Here is a 20,609-nt window from a genome sequence, read left to right on the forward strand (position 1 = left end):
ATGTTATCATTTGACTCCTAAGTCAACATACTCATATATAGATGACCTAGTCATCGCCAAATTGCTTGATAGATGCTAGAGTGTATGTGCATGCTTTGTCACATGTTTCATTTGCTATCTTATTGTGTGAGCATGTTGGTTGCATAATTTTCTCCATTCGAGGACATCCATTTGAAGTTTTGATTGTTTGGTTTTTGTTGACCAGATGGATGGACAAGAATGCTTAAGTACTCCCTCTAGATATCTATGCTTTTATCTTCTCAAATTCTATTCATTATACATCACAAAATTTGAACAAGTCTTTTTTGGACCCTCTGGGTGAGGAGCACTCGGAGCCACCGACCCGTCAAGGGCTGACTTCCAAAACCTTTTGGTGAATTTCAGTCAGACCAATACACTCATATTTGGTCCCACCGAAACCAGTAGATTGATCTAGGTTTTCACCTTGGTGCCACCGATTAGAACTATTCGGTCTCACCGAGTTGCACCAACTGCAAGCAGTTTTGCATCTCAGTGCACTACTAGGGAAATTCTTATACACATGAGCTCACCAGTAGCGCTTTTAAAAAGGAAGCATTGCTGCTAAATAGCAGTAGCGCTTGGGCAGAACGAGCGCTGCTACTATGCGCATAGCAGTAGCGCTGTAGCTAGAAAACACGCTACTACTACAATTGCCACACCGTTCCAGGTAGTATAGGTATACTAGTAGCGCTCACACGTTAAAAGTGCTACTGCTATTGAACTTAGCAATAGAGCTTTCCTCTAACCAGTGCTACTGCTAAATTCAGTCCCCTCCTAATAAGACCAAAGTTTAGTCCCACCTCGCTCCGCGAACAGAATGTTTACCACCTTAAATATGGAGCTTCTCAAACCATCACAACCACTTGGTCTTCATTGAATTCTATGTGTAGGATCTGTGGTCGCAATAGGAATCTTCACCGATTCTTAAACAAGGGAAGATTCCTATTGGCAATTTAGATTCTACACAAAAAGATCATTGATGACCAATTTATTTTTGATTTTTTTCACATGCTTAGCCTTAGCAGTAGCGCATTTTGCAGAAGGCACTACTGCTACAGGCATAACAGTAGCGCTTCTCGAATTAAAAGCATTGCTGCTATGGAGTTTAGCAGTAGCGCTTTATCCTAACGCCCGCTACTGCTAAGCGCCTTATCCAACTGACTGAGCGCCCCCACTCTCCCTCTCCACTCTCCCTCTCCACTCTCACTCTCACTCTCGCTCCCCCACACCCCCATCATCCGCCGCCGCCGTCGTTCCCCGACCACCGTCGTCGCCCGCCGCCACCGATGCTCCTGCCCCTCCTCCACTAAGGTAGTCCCTCCATCTTCCTCCTCCTCTCTCCTCCCTCCTCCTCCCTCCTCCCTACTACGCCCCTCTGATGTCTACTACACAACTTTATTCTTGTAGACTCGTGTTGGGCCTCCAAGCACAGAGTTTTGTAGGACAGTAGCAATTTTCCCTCAAGTGGATGACCTAAGATTTATCAATCTGTGGGAGGTGTAGGATGAAGATGGTCTCTCTCAAACAACCCTGCAACCAAATACAAGAAATCTCTTGTGTCCCCAACACACCCAATACAATGGCAAATTGTATATGTGCACTAGTTCGGCGAAGAGATGGTGATAAAAGTGTAATATTGATGGTAGAAATACATTTTTATTATCTGAATAAATAAAAACAGCAATGTGGCAAATAGTAAACGGGCACAAAAATGGTATTGCAATGCTTGAAAATGAGGCCTAGGGTCCGTACTTTCGCTAGTGCAATCTCTCAACAGTGCTAATATAATTGGATCATATAACCATCCCTCAAAGTGCAATGAAGAATCACTCCGAAGTTCCTATCTAGCGGAGAACATAAGAAGAAATTGTTTGTAGCTATTCTTTTCGATCAATCTATCCAAGAGTTCCTACTAAAATAACACCAAGTTATTCTTTCTGATCGATCTATCAAGAGTTCGTACTAAACTAACACTAAGTTACTCTTTCCGATCGATCTATCAAGAGTTCGTACTAAACTAATACCAAAGCAAATTCAGATTCATAATACTCAATCCAACACAAAGAACCTCAAAGAGTGCCCCAAGATTTCTACCGAAGAAACAAAGACGAGAACATGCATCAACCCCCATGCATAGATTACCCCAATGTCACCTCGGGAATCCGCGAGTTGAGTGCCAAAACACATATCAAGTGAATCAATATGATACCCCATTGTCACCACGGGTATTCATATGCAATACATATATCAAGTGCTCTCAAATCCATAAAAGTATTCAATCCGATAATAACGAAATCTCAAAGGGAAAACTCAATTCATCACAATAAGATAGAGAGGGGAAAGCACTATATGATCCGACTATATTAACAAAGCCCGCGATACATCAAGATCGTCACATCTCAAGAACACGAGAGAGAGAAAGAGAGATATTAAACACATAACTACTGGTACAAACCCTCGTCCCCGAGGGTGGACTACTCCCTCCTCATCGTGGTGGCCGCTGGGATGATGAAGATGGCCACCAGAGATGATTCCCCCTCCGGCAGGGTGTCAGAAGGGGTCTAGATTGGTTTTCGGTGGCTATAGAGGCCCGCGGTCGCGGAAATTCTGATCTAGGGCTATTTCTGATGGTTTCTCTATTTATAGGATTTTTTGGCGTCAGTTTCACGCGAAGATGGGCCTTGAGGTGAGCATAACCCACCGAGGGAAGCCAGGCCCACCAGGCGCACCCTGGTGGGTTGTGCCCTCCTCGTGGCTCTTCTGGCCCTCCACGAAGCTTCGGGGGTCTCTTTTGTTCCAAAAAAATCGTCAAAAAGTTTCAGATCATTTGGAGAACTTTCATTTCTGCACAAAAAACAGCACCACGGTAGTTCTGCTAAAAACAACGTCAGTCTGGGTTAGTTCCATGCAAATCATACCAAAACCATATAAAATTGTTGTAAACATGGCATGAATACTTCATAAATTATAGATACGTTGGAGACGTATCACCCTACCTCCTCCTCCGGCCGCCCCCTCCGCCGGCAGCCCTCCTCCCACCGCCCTCCTCCCCCTCCTCCTCTCTCATTCCTCCTCCTCCCTCATCCCACCCTACTGTTATTGTATCATGTAGTTTTTTACTGTTTTTAGTAAGTGTTCAATAGAAATAGTTTATTTAATTAGGAAGTGGTTAATAGAACTAGTTGAATTAGTAAGAAAATTAATTATTTTTATTATTGTAAGTGCTTAGTTGAACTAGTTGAATTAATAGAACCAGTTTATTTTTAGTAAGAAAATTTAGGTATATGAGATTTGATGATCTAATTAATTTTTTACTATAGAACTAGTTTGTTTTTAGTAAGAAAATTAATAGAACTAGTTCATTTTTAGTAAGTGCTTAGTTGGACTAGTTGAATTAATATAACTAGTTGAATTTATGTCATTATCACTTTGTCATCAAAGAATGCTATATGATATTTGATGATCTAATTAAAATTGTACTCGGTGGAATATGCAGGCTTTGTAGAGTCGTGTCTCCTTGGAGTGATCGTCATCCGAGCTACCTCTACTTCCTCTACACCCGAGTCAGTGAGCTAAAAGTCCGCCTCCTCCTTCTCCACTCCCCGGTGTTGAATAAAGTAGAACTTGGGTATTTAGTTATGCTTCTTAACCAAATGAAATGTTCGGGTTATAAGATATATTGAAATGTTTTTGTCAATATTGAATCATTGAAATGCAATGAGCACCAGTTTATGCTCATGGGCGAAGTGTTGATTCATTTCCGAGTGGCCTATGTTTTACCAAAGTGTTGATTCATTTCCGTTCTGGCAAATTTCAGGCGCTCGATATGTCCTATTTTAGCAAAGGTCTTGCCGGATTTTTTCGTGAATTTAAGCATGACTTGTGCTAGAATATGTCGGAAATATCGAGTGCCCCGGATTTGCTGGAAAGATAATTAAACGAAATTTCGAGTTGACTTTAAGTGTGTCGGGGCTCCATACATGACAGTCAAAAAATCAGTGAGGGAGAGTCTGCACCATATATGAGAGAAGAAGAGTGTCGACTGTTGTTGTGGGGGTTGCTTGTCCTTCTTCTCTTTGTGCTAGACCTTTGTTATGCACTAGGGGAAGAAGGAGTAGTGACCATCATCAACGGTAGAAAAATCGGTGAGGGAGTGTCCACCATATATGAGAGAAGAAGAATGCCGACTGTTGTCGTGGTGGTCACTTGTCCTTCTTTTCCTTGTGCTAGATATATGTAATGCCCTAGGGAAAGGAGGAGTAGTGACCATCACCAACGGTCGCAATATCAGAGAGGGAGTGCCCACCATATACGTGAGATGAGAGTTTAGGAAGGAAGTCTCGACATACCTAAAGTCAACCTGTTGCATATTGTGTAATAGTGATCTCTGTGTTGAGTTTCCTGGTAGTTGCCTTCGATCGATTTTCAATTAATGTTTAAACTATGAAAATGGAAATGTCTGACGATGAAAAGGAATTCGGTATGTGCGAATACTATGAAGATGAGCGCGGCCTGTGCGACGGGCCTCACCTAGTTGGTGGTAGGCGCTTCAACATCGTGCTGATGAGAACTTCGAAGTGGATACAGTAAGTCACAATGACAAGTCTTTTTTCGTAATTAAGCATGACTTCTGCTTCTTTTTCTTCAACTTATAATTTTAATTTTTTACTATTCTACTAGCGTATCCCCTGCCATGCAAGAATTTATGTCTTGGATAAGATTGGTTGCAATACTATGGAAAGTACGGAGGTAAATAGAGTTCACTTGAGGACCGAGCATGGTTATACTTTTGCCGTAAAATTATACAATGCAGACGCCTACACCTATCCAAGAGGTCATACTAAAATAATGTAGCAACCCGACCCGAATGGATCAAGTCTCTGTGCTTATGTGTCATCCCTGGATCAGTATGCTGACACACACAGTACTCGAAGGATTTACAACAGAGGTAAATCACATGTATAAAGTAACGTAAATACTATTACCTCAATCCAAATAGCAGAAGCAACAAGGTTGTGGATTCCCATCAACACCAACGGCAAAGTTGAGTGTAGAAATCGTAACCCTAACGTAACACTTACTCGTCGTAAGAAACCTGCAACATGAGACGTTGCAGCCCAAAACGGGTCAGTACATTGAATGTACTGGCAAATTCACACCATAGAGAATAATGAATAAAGACTATCACTACATGCATATTTGGCCAGTGGAAAAGCTCTATGGTTATAAGGTTTTTGCATAAAGCCAATTTTTCCCTACTGCAAAGGAATAAATTTATTTAACTATCATGGTGGTTGTGTAACATTGAGAATGGTTGACAGCATTCTCAATCCCAATTAAAAATAATTAAAACCCAACAACATTAATTAGAAGTAACATGTTGAGATTCACAATGATATTCAAGTACTAGATACTCAAGATGTCCATAACCGGGGACACGGCTAATCATGATTAGTTTGTACACTCTGCAGAGGTTTGCGCACTTTTCCCCACATGACTCGATCGCCTCCGTTTGGTTTCTCGCACTACATGGTGTTTGAGAAGACGGATGACCGAGACATAGTCTTTCAGAAGCACTAGCACCTTACATGTGGGGTAGACCGTACCACCTACAACCCCTACATCTTCTAGTCCACCCCGTAAGAGTTCGCACAACTTAGTCAACTATGCCAGAGCCCATAGTAGCATGTGGCTGCACACGGAAGTTTCTAGCATGAAAGATCTTATGATCCCTTTGAGCCTGGGTGGTGGTCCGAAAAAAAATAGGCAAGTCCTGATAGACATCAGGTGCCTCAATCCACCCAGATGTGTGTTTAAGTTGCCACCTTAGAGTTATAAACTCACATCTGTCATGGATATCACTCACCCAATCCACGTCTACTAGCATAGCATGGCATAATAAGCAAACGTAGAAGTAACTCCCAAAGGTTTCATAGTAATACAGGTAATAGGTACTACCGCATCTACTTCCCATCCCACAGTTTAATTAGATCCTAATCATGCAATGTGTGAGGATTGATCTAATGCAATAAAACATGGGTTGTAGAAAAGGTATGATCAAAGTGTGAACTTGCCTGCAATGTAGATGAAGATGATTCGCACTTAAAACTCTTGATAGATCTACTCGTCACACTCCGGTCAATCTATCGTAAGCAAACAATAGTAACCACACAATAAGTACTCATCTAATGCATAGGTAAAACTCGAACAAGAGAACGAACCAGATAGTTCAACTTAAGAACTCCGGTTGCAAAGAAAGAACGAACCGAACAAACGACGGAAAACAAACGGCGGAAGAAAACAACTCGGTTCTAGCAAGTTGAATCTAGGTCAAATTTTACTGGGGCAAAACTTGTTCAAGTTGATTAGATGGAATGGCGGTTTCGAGACGAAACTCCAGGCGCTTGAATCACCTGATTCCGATAAACGGGCGAGAACATAAACTAGAACGAAGATCGGATCTGAGATCGCGATCGCGGAATAAATTCGACGAGGAGAAAAAGAAGAACGGTTAAACGAACGGGCGTCGTTAACCGGGAATAATCGGTGATCACGTTCGTTGAGACGAATGGTCCAAAAGAAGAACGAAAACCGATCTAGGGTTTTCGGAAAAGAAACCGAAAAGAAAACGGAAAACCGATCTAGGGTTTCGGAAAAGAAACCGAAACGAAGATTCGAAGAGAAAAACCGGAAAATAAAACCAGAACGGTTTATTTTAAAAGAACCAAACCGCGGGGAAGAAAAGAGAGGCGCGGGGCTACCTCCGGCGAGGCGGGGCGAACGGCTCCGGTGGCGGCGTAGGCAAGGTGCGGCGGCGGCGCTAGGTGCGGCGGCGGCGGGTGAGGGGCGGCGGCGCGGGTGAGAGGCGCGGGGTGAGGCGCGGCTTGGGTGGTGGAGAGAGGGGTTTTGATTTGATGTTTAGAGGGGGGGGTGCTTGGGTATTTATATTGGGGAGGGGGGGTTTACTTGGGGTAGGGGACAAGAATTAGACTAGGAATAGGAAAAACGAAATAAGGAAAAAGGGGCAAGGGGCGCCCTAGAATCCTTTTATGATTCGGTACAGGAGCAAGAGGCGGCGGCCTACTCCCTTCGCTGGCTCCTGGCGCGCACGAGGCTGGGGCGCAGCGGCCTGGCCTAGGCCTTGGTCCGGCTGGGCCTTGGTCCAGTTGTTTTTTTTTAACTGATTTCGCGCGCAGAAAAAAAACGAAAAAGAAAACTAAACGGGTTCCAAAATTCTAAAAGTAAATTTTCCCCGACTCCTAAAAATGAGTCGAACAAAATGAACTTTTCTCCGGACCTAAAATAAAATTTTCAAAAACGCGCATTTTTCCCTATCTGAATAAAACGCAAACATACACCGGAAAACAAAAATTTGATCTATTTATTAAATCTTCATTTTTCCCTATATTTTGGGAAAGTCATATTATTCCCTCTCTCATATTTTGATACCGGAAAATAATTGAAGATGAAATAAATAAATCAAATGATCCTCTTTTCAAATTTGAGAAAACTCTCAAATATGAAAATAACGAAATCTCCAACTCTCTCCGAGGGTCCTTGAGTTGCGTGAAATTTCTAGGATCGACCAAAATGCAAGAAAATAAGATATGCATGACGGTCTAATGTATAACATTCCAAATTGAAAATAAATTCAAAAGAGCTTTGAATTTAATTCTTTGAAACTCCCAACTCATATTTCATATAATTTGAAGAAGTCATTTTATCTTCTCTCGTGAAAATCATTGAGTCGCATAAAGTTTTAGAATTGGAATATTTCCAAATGAAATTCAATTATTTTTCAAACACCCTTTCATTTTTAAATGGAAGAAGTCATGTCATCTTCTCTCTAGGGTTTTGTGTTTGAAAAGAATTTGAATTCATGGAGATCAGAAAGCAAATATGAAAGTTTGGGAAAGTCCTTTTATTCCCTCTCATTTAACTTTCAAAAGTTTCGAATTCACTCACTTTCAATCAAACAATCAGTCAAATCTATCTATTTATTATAACATTCGGAAATTTAGAATTTTGTGATGTTACAAATAACACCAAGTTATTCTTTCTGATCGATCTATCAAGTGTTCATACTAAAATAACACTAAGTTACTCTTTTCGATCGATCTATCAAGAGTTCATACTAAAATAACACCAAAGAAAATTCAGATTCATAATACTCAATCCAACACAAAGAACCTCAAAGAGTGCCCCAAGATTTCTAACGGAGAAACAAAGACAAGAACGTGCATCAACCCCTATGCATAGATTACCCCAATGTCACCTCGGGAATCCGTGAGTTGAGTGCCAAAACACATATCAAGAGAATCAATATGATACCCCATTGTCACCATGGGTATTCATATGCAAGACATATATCAAGTGCTCTCAAATCCATAAAAAGTACTCAATCCGATAACAACAAAATATCAAAGGGAAAACTCAATTCATCACAACAAGATAGAGAGGGGAAAACACCATATGATCCGACTATATTAACAAAGCTCGTGATACATCAGGATCGTCACATCTCAAGAACACGAGAGAGAGAGATTAAACACATAGCTACTGGTACAAACCCTCAACCCCAAGGGTGGACTACTCCCTCCTCATCGTGGTGGCCGCCGGGATGATGAAGATGGCCACCGGAGATGATTCCCCCCTCCGGCAGGGCGCCGAAAATGGTCTAGATTGGTTTTCGGTGGCTACAGAGGCCTGCGGCCATGAGAACTTCTAATCTAGGGTTATTTCTGATGATTTCTCTATTTATAGGATTTTTTGTCGTCGGTTTCACGCGAAGATGGGCCTCGAGGTGAGCACAACCCACCGGGACAAGCCAGGCCCACCAGGCGCGCCCTGGTGGGTTGTGCCCTCCTCGTGGCTCTTCTGGCGCTCCCACGAAGCTTCGGGGGTCTCTTTTGTTCCAAAAAATCGTCAAGAAGTTTCAGCTCATTTGGAGAACTTTCATTTCTGCACAAAAAACAACACCACAGTAGTTCTGCTGAAAACAACGTTTGTCTGGGTTAGTTCCATGCAAATCATACCAAAACCATATAAAATTGTTGTAAAGATGGCATGAATACTTCATAAATTATAGATACGTTGGAGACGTATGAGCATCCCCAAGCTTAATTCATACTCGTCTTCGAGTAGGTAAATGATAAAAGAAATAATTTATGATGTGTGAATGCTAGCACAGTGCACAAGTTTGATCAATGATAATTTCAATCACTTTTCCTAGCATCATAACATCAACTCTTTCTCATAAAACTTATCATGATAAATTAGCAATTGAAAATGGAATATTTGTTGTGGAAAGCTACATATCATATTCATCACATATTCTTTTCTTTTGTAATATGGACATTTGGACTTTTATCTGGTTCAAAGCAATAGTCTAGTTTTGACTTTAATATTTCAATACTCAAGCATATCAATAAGCAACCATGTCTTCCAAAATATCAATGCTAAAATAAGTTATCCCTAGCCCATCATGCTTAATCATTGATCCATTCATGAAACACACTCGCATATTAGTAACACCCAATGCTCAAGTGCGATCATAGTGCCCCTAGTTAGCACTTTTATAAGAGAAGATGGAGACTCAAATTAAAAATAAAAATTGCATAATGTAAAAGAAAGGCCCTTCGCGGAGGGAAGTAGGGATTTGTAGAGTTGCCAGAGCTCAAAGCAAAAATTGAGAGATAAAAACATTTTGAGAGGCATAGTTTTCCCACCAACGAAAATGACTTAGAGCTCCCAACACTTTCCATGCTAGATATATCATAGGTGGTTCCCAAACAAAAAATAAAGTTTATTCCTTTTCAACCATACTTTCACTTTCCATGGCGAACCGTATCCATGGGTGCCCTCCATACCAACACTTTCCAAGGAATTTATTATTTGACAACATCAAGTAAATTCATTTTTCATTTCGGGACTGGGCAATCCTAATACCTTTGCCTTACTCTCGTGCAATGACAAGTGAATAAACACTCATCGTGAGAATAACACATCTAGCATGGAAAATATTGGCCACCCCTCACCGCTTCGCGAGCGGTACGAGCACACAAAATAGAAATTTGTTTTGAAAATTAGAGATGGCACATACAAATTTGCTTAGAACGGCAAAAGAGTACCACATATAGGTAGGTATAATGGACTCATGTGGCAAAACTGGTTTAAATGATTTTGGATGTACAAGTAGTGATCCATAGTGCAAAAGGAAGGCTAGCAAAAGATTGAGAATCGACCACCCAAGAAACGGATAATCCCATAAGCGAGCATTGAGCATAATTAACATTGAATAATGCACCACAAGTAGGATGTAATTTCATTGCATAACTATTGACTTTCGTGCTTGCATAAGGAATCACAAACCGTAACACCAATATTCTTACTAAAGCATAATTACTCATCAACATGACTTACATATCACATCATCATATCTCAAAAGTATTACAAGGAATCAAGTTTATTTTGTCCAATGATCTTCATGAAGGTTTTTATTATATCCTTCTTGGATATCTATCACTTTGAAACTAATTTTCATGTGTTGCTTTTGATAAGCTCAAACAAATATAAGTGAAGATCATGAGCATAATATTTCTTTCTCTCAGATTAATTTAAGTGAAGCAAGAGAGAATTTCTTCAAAAATACTAAAGCACACTGAGGGAGTCCTGGATTAGGGGTGTCCGGGTAGCCGGACTATACCTTCAGCCGGACTCCAGGACTATGAAGATACAAGATTGAAGACTTCGTCCCGTGTCCGGATGGACTTTCCTTGGCGTGGAAGGCAAGCTTGGCGATGCGGATATTCAAGATCTCCTACCATTGTAACCGACTTTGTGTAACCCTAACCCTCTCCGGTGTCTATATAAACCGGAGGGTTTTAGTCCGTAGGACAACTTCATCATACAACAATCATACCATAGGCTAGCTTCTAGGGTTTAGCCTCCTTGATCTCGTGGTAGATCTACTCTTGTACTACCCATATCATCAATATTAATCAAGCAGGACGTAGGGTTTTACCTCCATCAAGAGGGCCCAAACCTGGGTAAAACATCGTGTTCCTTGCCTCCTGTTACCATCCGGCCTAGACGCATAGTTCGGGACCCCCTACCTGAGATCCGCCGGTTTGACACTCACATTGGTGCTTTCATTGAGAGTTCCTCTGTGCCGTCGCAATCAGGAAGGATGCCTCTTCCCGTCTTTAAAGACGGCGCCGTTACTAAGGGAGCCTTGGCTGTCGGCCAAACTCTCCGGCTAGGCGGTTTTGTCATGACCGCCTGTTCGGCCGTTGCGCCGACGGTGACCTCTCGGGTCATCAAAAGCAATCTTCACGTCAGCTCGGAACTCGTCGATCAGTTAGATCCAATGGAGCTCTCTTCCGTAAATGAGCTCTTGGATCGCATCGCCGCCTTGGGGGTCACAACGGATTATGACCAGGTTGGGCTTAAACCCGATCTAAGAGAAATTAATTCTCCCCAAGTCACCCATCACGTTGCCGTGGTAGAGGCACAGTGCGGCGACTCTTCATCTATCTTAAGGACTAGCTACGTCCGGATTCCCGATACCTCTAAGCCGGATACCCGCGGAGGGGAGGATGTAACTCAAGACTCGAACTTAGAATCAGGCAACGGGCTAGATTCACTGGACAACATCCAAGAATCCAAACTTCAGAGTTCGAAAACTCCTTGGCCTCTGAGTCTTATATTGGGTGAAGTTCCGGATTTAATTCCACCCACCCACCCGAACATAAGCGATCTATCCCAAATTAGGCAAAAGCCCGAAGAAACAGTATATCATTACTGGGCAAGGTTCCTCCTGGTTATGAACAGGATAAAGTACTGCCGCGAGGAATAAGCAATCTCAATCTTTTGCAATAATTGCACGGACAAGGGAATCCTCAACACCACAGGTCATCGTGATATTACACGCTTCTCTGACTTGGCGTCCATAGTACAAAAGTACTGTGCGATGGAAAGCGCCTGGAAAACCAAAACTAAATTTTGGGAAAATCCGGCCCTGAATAGAAACCTTGTCCGAAATAAAACGGTGCATCATCATCAGAAACCCGGGTTAAAAACCAAAAAACCAAAACCCTCTACAGGGCATGGAACTGTACTGGATGGATGGCTTAATGGCCCCTGTAAAATTCATAGTACAGAGGACGCCACACCAACTCATAGCCTTAGAGCATGTTGGATACTCTGGCAGGTGGCCAAAAGGGGCGAAGATCTCCTAATTCCGGAGGCCGCAGAAAACCACCTCAGGGACTCCAGTACAGTCTTAACAGTCTTCGAGACTTTCGCATCAAATAATATGCGAAAAAGAACACTCCGCAGCCTCGCCGAAGTCCATCAAGTAGCAACAATAAACCCATGGAGTGACACGGCTATTACTTTTAATGCCAGTGATGAACCTAAAATCCAAACAGCTCGAGCACCAACCGCATTGGTACTCAGTCCTATAGTGGACGGCTTTCGCCTCACCAAGGTACTCATGGACGGAGGCAGCGGATTGAACCATTTATGAGGAAACCCTTCAAAAAATGGAAATAGACTGGAACCGCATTGAGCGAAGCAGCACAACCTTTAGAGGAATAATCCCCAGTCGGGAAGCGCGCTGTGCAGGAAAAATCACACTAGATGTGGTGTTCGGCACGGCGGATAATTATAGGTCCGAAGAGGTCACATTCCAAGTGGCCCCGTTTAGTAGCGGATACCACGCTCTGCTGGGACGGGAAGCGTTTACAATCTTCCAAGCAATACCCCATTACGGGTATATGAAGCTCAAGATGCCCGGGCCGAACGGAATCATCACTCTCGCTAGTGATCTGGACATAGCACTCCGCGCCAAAAACAAGACAGCCGCATTGGCCCTTGAGGCACTGTCTGAAGCCCTAGCGGCCGAGGAACTGACTACGCTGCGCTCCATGATAAACAGGGACGATGTGATACTTGATAAAAGATCCAAGTCCACCTCCTTTAAACCAGCGGATGAAATAGTCAAATTCCAGGTCCATCCAACGGACCCCAATAAAACAGCTTCCATCGGGGCACGATTAAACCCCAATGTAGACGCCGCAATGCGAGAATTCCTACGGGAGAACTGGGACATTTTTGCCTGGCACCCTTCAGACATGCCAGGAATCCCACGCAGGCTGGCCGAGCACAGCTTAAATATCCTAAAAGGATTCAAACCTGTCAAACAAGCCCTTCGGCGTTTCTCTGAGCCCAAGAGACAGGCAATGGGAGAGGAGCTAGCCAAACTATTGGAGGCCGGATTCATCAGGGATATAAAACATCCGGACTGGCTAGCAAACTTGGTGATGGTACCAAAGAAGGACAAATCCTGGCGCCGTGTGTTGACTTCAAAGACCTTAACAAGGCTTTCCCAAAGGATCCCTTCCCCCTCCCCCACATCGATCAAATTATCAACGCCACTGCAGGACACGATTCGTTGTGCTTCCTCGACGCATACTCCGGTTACCATCAAATCAAGATAGCCGAGTCAGACCAAGCCGCAACAGCATTCATTACTCCATACGGCCCATTCTGCTTCAACACAATGCCTTTCGGGCTCAAAAACGCTGGCGCAACATATCAACGCATGATTCAGACATGTCTGGCAAACCAGATCGACAAAACAGTAGAGGCATACGTGGATGATGTGGTTGTAAAAACAAGACATGTCGAATCCCTAGTAGACGACTTGAGGCTTACATTTGACAACCTCCGAGCATATGACATCAAGCTAAATCCGGAAAAATGCGTTTTCGGCGTTCCAGCCAGAAAGCTCTTGGGCTTCATTGTATCCGGTAGAGGAATCGAAGCAAATCCAGCCAAGATCCGAGCTTTGTCACAATTGGATATCCCAAAGGACCTCAAACAAATACAAAAATTAACCAGATGCGTGGCAGCTCTAAGCTGCTTTATCTCCCGGTTGGGAGAAAAGGCGCAACCCCTCTATCGCCTCCTTCGGCGCACCGAACACTTCGAGTCGACGGATGCCGCCACGGCCAGACTCGAGGAAATAAAAGCCATATTGGCAACAAACCCCGTCCTGGCCGCGCCAAACATCGGCGAACCAATGCTATTGTACATTGCAGCAACCCATCAAGTTGTCAGCGCAATACTCGTCGTCGAGCGGGAAACGGACGGACACAAATTCCCCCTTCAAAAGCTGGTTTACTATATGTCCACTGTCCTCACCCCATGCAAATCACGGTACCCACATTATCAAAAGATTGCATATGCGGTATTCATGGCATCCCGGAAGCTACGACACTACTTTCAAGAGTGTTCAATCACAGTAGCATCGGAAGTACCACTCAATGATATTATAAACAACTGTGACGCAATGGGCCGGATTGCAAAATGGACCGTTGAGCTCCTCCCGTTCGACATAACTTATAGGCCACGGCGAGCTATCAACTCGCAAGTTTTGGCCGACTTCGTCGCAGAATGGACGGAGGCCGAACTCCCTAAAGAGTACGGCACATATTCAAACTGGATCATGCACTTCGACGGTTCCAAAATGTTGGCCAGACTAGGGGCCGGCGTCGTTTTGACGTCCCCCACAGGAGACACAGTTCAATATGTACTCCAGATTATGTACACGGACTCCAACAATGCAGCCGAATATGAGGCCCTTTTACATGGTCTCTGGATGGCAGTATCCATGGGCATTCAACACCTAGAGGTGCGCGTGGATTCGAACCTCGCGATATCCCAAATGAATGGAGACTACGATGCCAAGGATCCAAAAATGGCAGCTTACCGCAACGCCGTCCTCAAAATGTCAGCTCGGTTTGAGGGGCTCGAATTTCACCATATAGCCCGAGAAAACAATCAGGTGGCAGACGTCCTGGCACGCATCGGCGCAAAACGCGATGCGGTCCCCCCCAACATCTTCCTGGAAAGGCTGTTCAAGCCATCCGTAGTATGGGAAGGGGAACATGGCAATATTAGCCCGTACCCAACCGCACTGTCCGACGCCGAACAATCTGACATAATCGGAGGCTCTGCCAATGAAATCACAACCTCAGCCCACGTACTAATTGCCATTATCGCCCCGTGGACAGAACCATTCCTAGCCTACCTTACTAGGCAGGAACTCCCATAGGACCAAAACGAGGCACGCTGTATAGTGCGGCGATCTAAAGCCTATAAAGTCCATGAGGGAGAACTTTATAAGAAAAGCACTACCGGAGTCCTTCAAAGGTGCATCTTCGAAGAGGAAGGGCGGAACCTGCTGGCTGAAATTCATGCCGGACTCGGTGGCCATCACGCCGCAGCTCGGTCCCTTGTAAGCAAGGCTTTCCGTACAGGCTTTTATTGGCCGACGGCCCGGGCGGACGCTCAGGACTTGGTCCAACGATGCGCCAGTTGCCAGCTTTTTGCAAACCAAAGCCATATGCCACCCACCGCCCTCCAAACTATCCCCATCACTTGGCCTTTCGCGGTCTGGGGGCTTGACATGGTGGGACCCCTTAAAGGCGGAACCCATAAGAAAAAATACCTACTGGTCATGGTGGATAAGTTCACCAAATGGATAGAAGTCAAGCCTGTTAAGACGGCCGAATCCGGACCAACTCTTGATAGATCTACTCGTCACACTCCGGTCAATCTATCGTAAGCAAACAATAGTAACCACACAATAAGTACTCATCTAATGCAAGGTAAAACTCGAACAAGAGAACGAACCAGATAGTTCAACTTAAGAACTCCGGTTGCAAAGAAAGAACGAACCGAACAAACAGACGGAAAACAAACGGCGGAAGAAAACAACTCGGTTCTAGCAAGTTGAAACTAGGTCAAATTTTACCGGGGCAAAAACTTGTTCAAGTTGATTAGACGGAACGGCGGTTTCGAGACGAAACTCCAGGCGCTTGAATCACCTGATTCCGATAAACGGGCGAGAAGATAAACTAGAACGAAGATCGGATCTGAGATCGCGATCGCGGAATAAATCCGACGAAAAGAAAGAGACGAACGGTTAAACGAACGGGCGTCGTTAACCGGGAATAATCGGTGATCACGTTCGTTGAGACGAACGGTCCGAAAGAAGAACGAAAACCGATCTAGGGTTTTCGGAAAAGAAACCGAAAAAGAAAACGGAAAACCGATCTAGGGTTTCGGAAAAGAAACCGAAACGAAGAATCGGAGAGAAAAACCGGAAAAGAAAACCGGAACGGTTTCTTTTAAAAGAACCGAACCGCGGGGAAGAAAAGAGAGGCGCGGGGCTACCTCCGGCGAGGCGGGGCGAACGGCGGCGGCGGCGTGCAGGTGCGGCGGTGGCGCTAGGGCGGCGGCGGGTGAGGGCGGCGGCGCGGGTGGAGGCGCGGGGTGAGGCGCGGCTTGGGTGGTGGAGAGAGGGGTTTTGATTTGATGTTTAGAGGGGGGGGGCTTGGGTATTTATATTGGGGAGGGGGGGTTTACTTGGGGTAGGGGACAAGAATTAGACTAGGAATAGGAATAACGAAATAAGGAAAAAGGGGCAAGGGGCGCCCTAGAATCCTTTTAGGATTCGGTACAGGAGCAAGAGGCGGCGGCCGACTCCCTTCGCTGGCTCCTGGCGCGCACGAGGCTGGGGCGCAGCGGCCTGGCCTGGCCTTGGCCGGCTGGGCCTTGGTCCAGTTGTTTTTTTTAACTGATTTCGCGCGCAGAAAAAAAATGAAAAATAAAACTAAACGGGTTCCAAAATTCTAAAAGTAAATTTTCCCCGACTCCTAAAAATGAGTCGAACAAAATGAACTTTTCTCCAGACCTAAAATAAAATTTTCAAAAACGCGCATTTTCCCTATCCAAATAAGACGCAAACAAACACCGGAAAACAAAAGTTTGATCTATTTATTAAATCTTCATTTTTTCCTATATTTTGGGAAAGTCATATTATTCCCTCTCTCATATTTTGATACCGTAAAATAATTGAAGATGAAATAAATAAATCAAATGATCCTCTTTTCAAATTTGAGAAAACTCTCAAATATGAAAATAACGAAATCTCCAACTCTCTCCGAGGGTCCTTGAGTTGCGTGAAATTTCTAGGATCGACCAAAATGCAAGAAAATAAGATATGCATGATGGTCTAATGTATAACATTCCAAATTGAAAATAAATTCAAAAGAGCTTTGAATTTAATTCTTTGAAACTCCCAACTCATATTTCATATAATTTGAAGAAGTCATTTTATCTTCTCTCGTGAAAATCATTGAGTCGCATAAAGTTTCAGAATTGGAATATTTCCAAATGAAATTCAATTATTTTTCAAACACCCTTTTCATTTTTAAATGGAAGAAGTCATGTCATCTTCTCTCTAGGGTTTTGTGTTTGAAAAGAATTTGAATTCATGGAGATCAGAAAGCAAATATGAAAGTTTGGGAAAGTCCTTTTACTCCCTCTCATTTAACTTTCAAAAGTTTTGAATTCACTCACTTTCAATCAAACAATCAGTCAAATCTATCTATTTATTATAACATTCCAAAATTTAGAATTTTGGGATGTTACAAACCTACCACCCTTAAAAGGAATCTCGTCCTCGAGATTCGGAGAGGCTAGCAAGAAAAAGTTAGGGTTTGGGGGTCTTCTCAAAATCCATCGATCGTCTCCGGGGTCTGGGGTGCTACCACCCTTAGAAGCAAGGCTACTGTTCCATCAAAACTCATATACGCCATCCTTATTCTTGACAGTGCCGTCTTCTCAGATCTTCAGGATAAATCCTTCTCTAGGCTCTTCAGGTAGTGGCATAACCTTTTTCCTCAATTCTTTTGTCCTTTCCTCTTGGTAAGGTTATTCCGAGATTGGGTCTTCTTAGCTGACGGGTCTGGCGCCAAAACTAAGCAACTATCGATATCTCATGGTGGTCAATCATTTAGGGTTTCTCCTGTAGGAAATGGGTTTTGGGTTGAACCTCACCGTATAACCTACGGTTGGCAACAACTGCCGTGTACAAGGGAAAAATACTTATACCATTCTAAGGTTTAAACAAGGTTTAATATCACCGTCTCTCTACTATAGGTAAGTCACTCAGATTTACCATCCCATATAGCAAGGCGAATAATAAGAGTAAGTCGGTATGGTGATCAATCCATCCCGCACCCAAATCATTACCTAGTATATGGTTTAGCGAATCTCGCATTGTAACACTCGGTCATCCTCACAAGCATTGTAGAATTTCTCTCGTCGACGAACCAAGGTTTGGATAAATCCATTGATTCTGCAAGCCAAACAAACATCTATCGTTCCTTCACAACTCTCAGGTTTTGCGTAACTCCTATAAGATCGTCTGTCGACAAAGGTATATCCACTTCCAGGGTTTTTCCTTCAGCAAGAGTGTGCTTGCTTCTTGGAAGGTCTTGGGGCCTGTGGGTTATGGCACATCTCATCACTTGCAAACCTTGAACTCTTCATCGGGGCAGCGGATCTCTAATCCAACATCCAACTTCCAGCTTTCCCAGTATACTTAAATCCATCCAATTGTACTGTCTTCCTTCCTTCTATTGGCTCCAAACTAGGACATGTTTACTTAGACTCATCATGGAGTTTTCCATTGATCCATATTTCCAACATCATACCTCCTTTATATCCAATAGTACTTCATCTCTTCATCCTCGTGGGATATCCCTCATACCGAGATAAAAACTTATACTTATGACGTCCATATTCCACTTCATGGAACATCATTATCCTTTCCGCGGTCAAGCGTCCTTACAGGGGAATATTGGCCATCTCTGCATGGCACTTCTTCAACTGGGAAACGTGAAACACATCTTGAACTCCTGACAGTCCTTCGGGTGACTCCAACTTGTTGGCCACTTCTCCCATATGCTCCAAAACTTGGTATGGTCCTACAAATCTCGGGGCTAACTGTCCCTTAACTCCAAATCGTTTAACTCCTCGCATAGGGGACACGCGTAGACATGCTCTGTCTCCAATTTCATAGACTACCTCCTTGAGTTTTTTTAAGTCTGCATAACTCTTCTGTCTGGACTGAGCTACCTTCAGTCTATCTCGAATCAACTTAACATTCTCTTCTGACTCCTTGATCACATTTGGTCCAAACAACTGACGGTCTCCAACTTCATCCCACATACTCTTGGGGTATCACACATATCGAGACAAAACTCGTATTCATTTTGTCTGAAATCCACTCAGTGGAGTATCCTTATCTTTTCCAGGGGTCAACGGTTCTTACAGGGTACTACCACCCTTAAAAAGCTCCAATATTTTTATAGACCATATTTCTCATATCCTCAAAAATGGTCAACATCTTTCCTCATAGAGTAACTCAAAAAATCCAAATCAGTACCAACGCTGCTAACTTTATTGATTCTCAAATTATTACAATCTCCTGATTTTCCATTACATGCCTCAACTCAACACCTCAATATAAAGGAAAATGTTCTCACTTCTACGACTATATTTCTTCTGTTACAAACTCAACTACTTATCACAAGTCTCATTCTCCTTCGGACAAACCCTCGCAAAGTGCCCTGCTTCATTACAACGGAAACATATTACTTCTGGCAAGTTTCGAGGTTTCCTTGTGATTATATATCCTACTTGGGTCCTTGGCTTCCTTTTTGGGCAATTGCTGAGGTAGTGCCCTGACTCCTTGCACATATAACAGGTGACATGACTTAGATCCTTCCTGGAATCCAATCTACTTCTCTTTCTGGACTTTTCCATTCCAATCAGAGCTTCTATTTCCTGTGGGTCATATTCTACTTCCTCCGTCGGGAATTCTACTAGATCCCCATTCATACAATTTTGGGATATGTGTCCTTCTTCTCCACATGAATAGCAAGTCTTGGTGTAGGGTTTAATTGGTTCCTCTTTGGGTGTGTCCTCCACCTCGTCCTTCATCGCAAGTTCTTCTAAAATTTCCATGAGAGCTCCTTTCATTGCTTCTTCCTTCTGCTGGATGGTTCTTTGTACCAAGGGGTAAATGTGACACTGAGCAGGGTAGTGGGTAGTCCCTTCACACAAGAAACAAGTGATCTGCCTAGTTGGGCATTCTTCAGCTGGGTGACTTCCTTCACAATTAGGGCATTCATCCTTGTGTTCTTTATGGTTGTGTCTGATTTCTCCACAAATCTTGCATGCACAAGGTTTCTTCATGTCTTTTCCATAAGGCTTCAACTTCTGGGACACAAACTGAGACTTTAGCAAAGTCAACTTAAATTCTTTCCAAGTGGTTACTCCTTGCCATCCATTGATGGTTTGGTACATCCTCCACCAAGTAGCAGCACCTCTTTCAAAGCATTGAAGAGCATGTTGGGCCATATCCTTTCCGACTATAGGGTTGTTCTCCATATGATCCTCCATGTTCTGAATCCATCGGTCTGTCTCCAATTGACTCATCGGTCCAGAAAATATAAGCTCATCTTCATTCATCATCTATTGGGTCCATGGGTTTGGGGTGAGATAAGAGAGATAGAGAGGGAGGGATGCACACAATACAAACAAAAGTTTTTTTAAAAGACAGATTTTATTGTGGCTGTCGGAAAAACAACAAACAAATGACAGCTCACAATCGTCGCGTCTAACGTAGGTGTATAACAGGGGTTTGGTCTTCTAAGGTCAACGTC

The sequence above is a fragment of the Triticum urartu genome, chromosome 4, assembly GCF_003073215.2.
Source record: "Triticum urartu cultivar G1812 chromosome 4, Tu2.1, whole genome shotgun sequence".
Classification (NCBI taxonomy): Eukaryota; Viridiplantae; Streptophyta; class Magnoliopsida; order Poales; family Poaceae; genus Triticum; species Triticum urartu.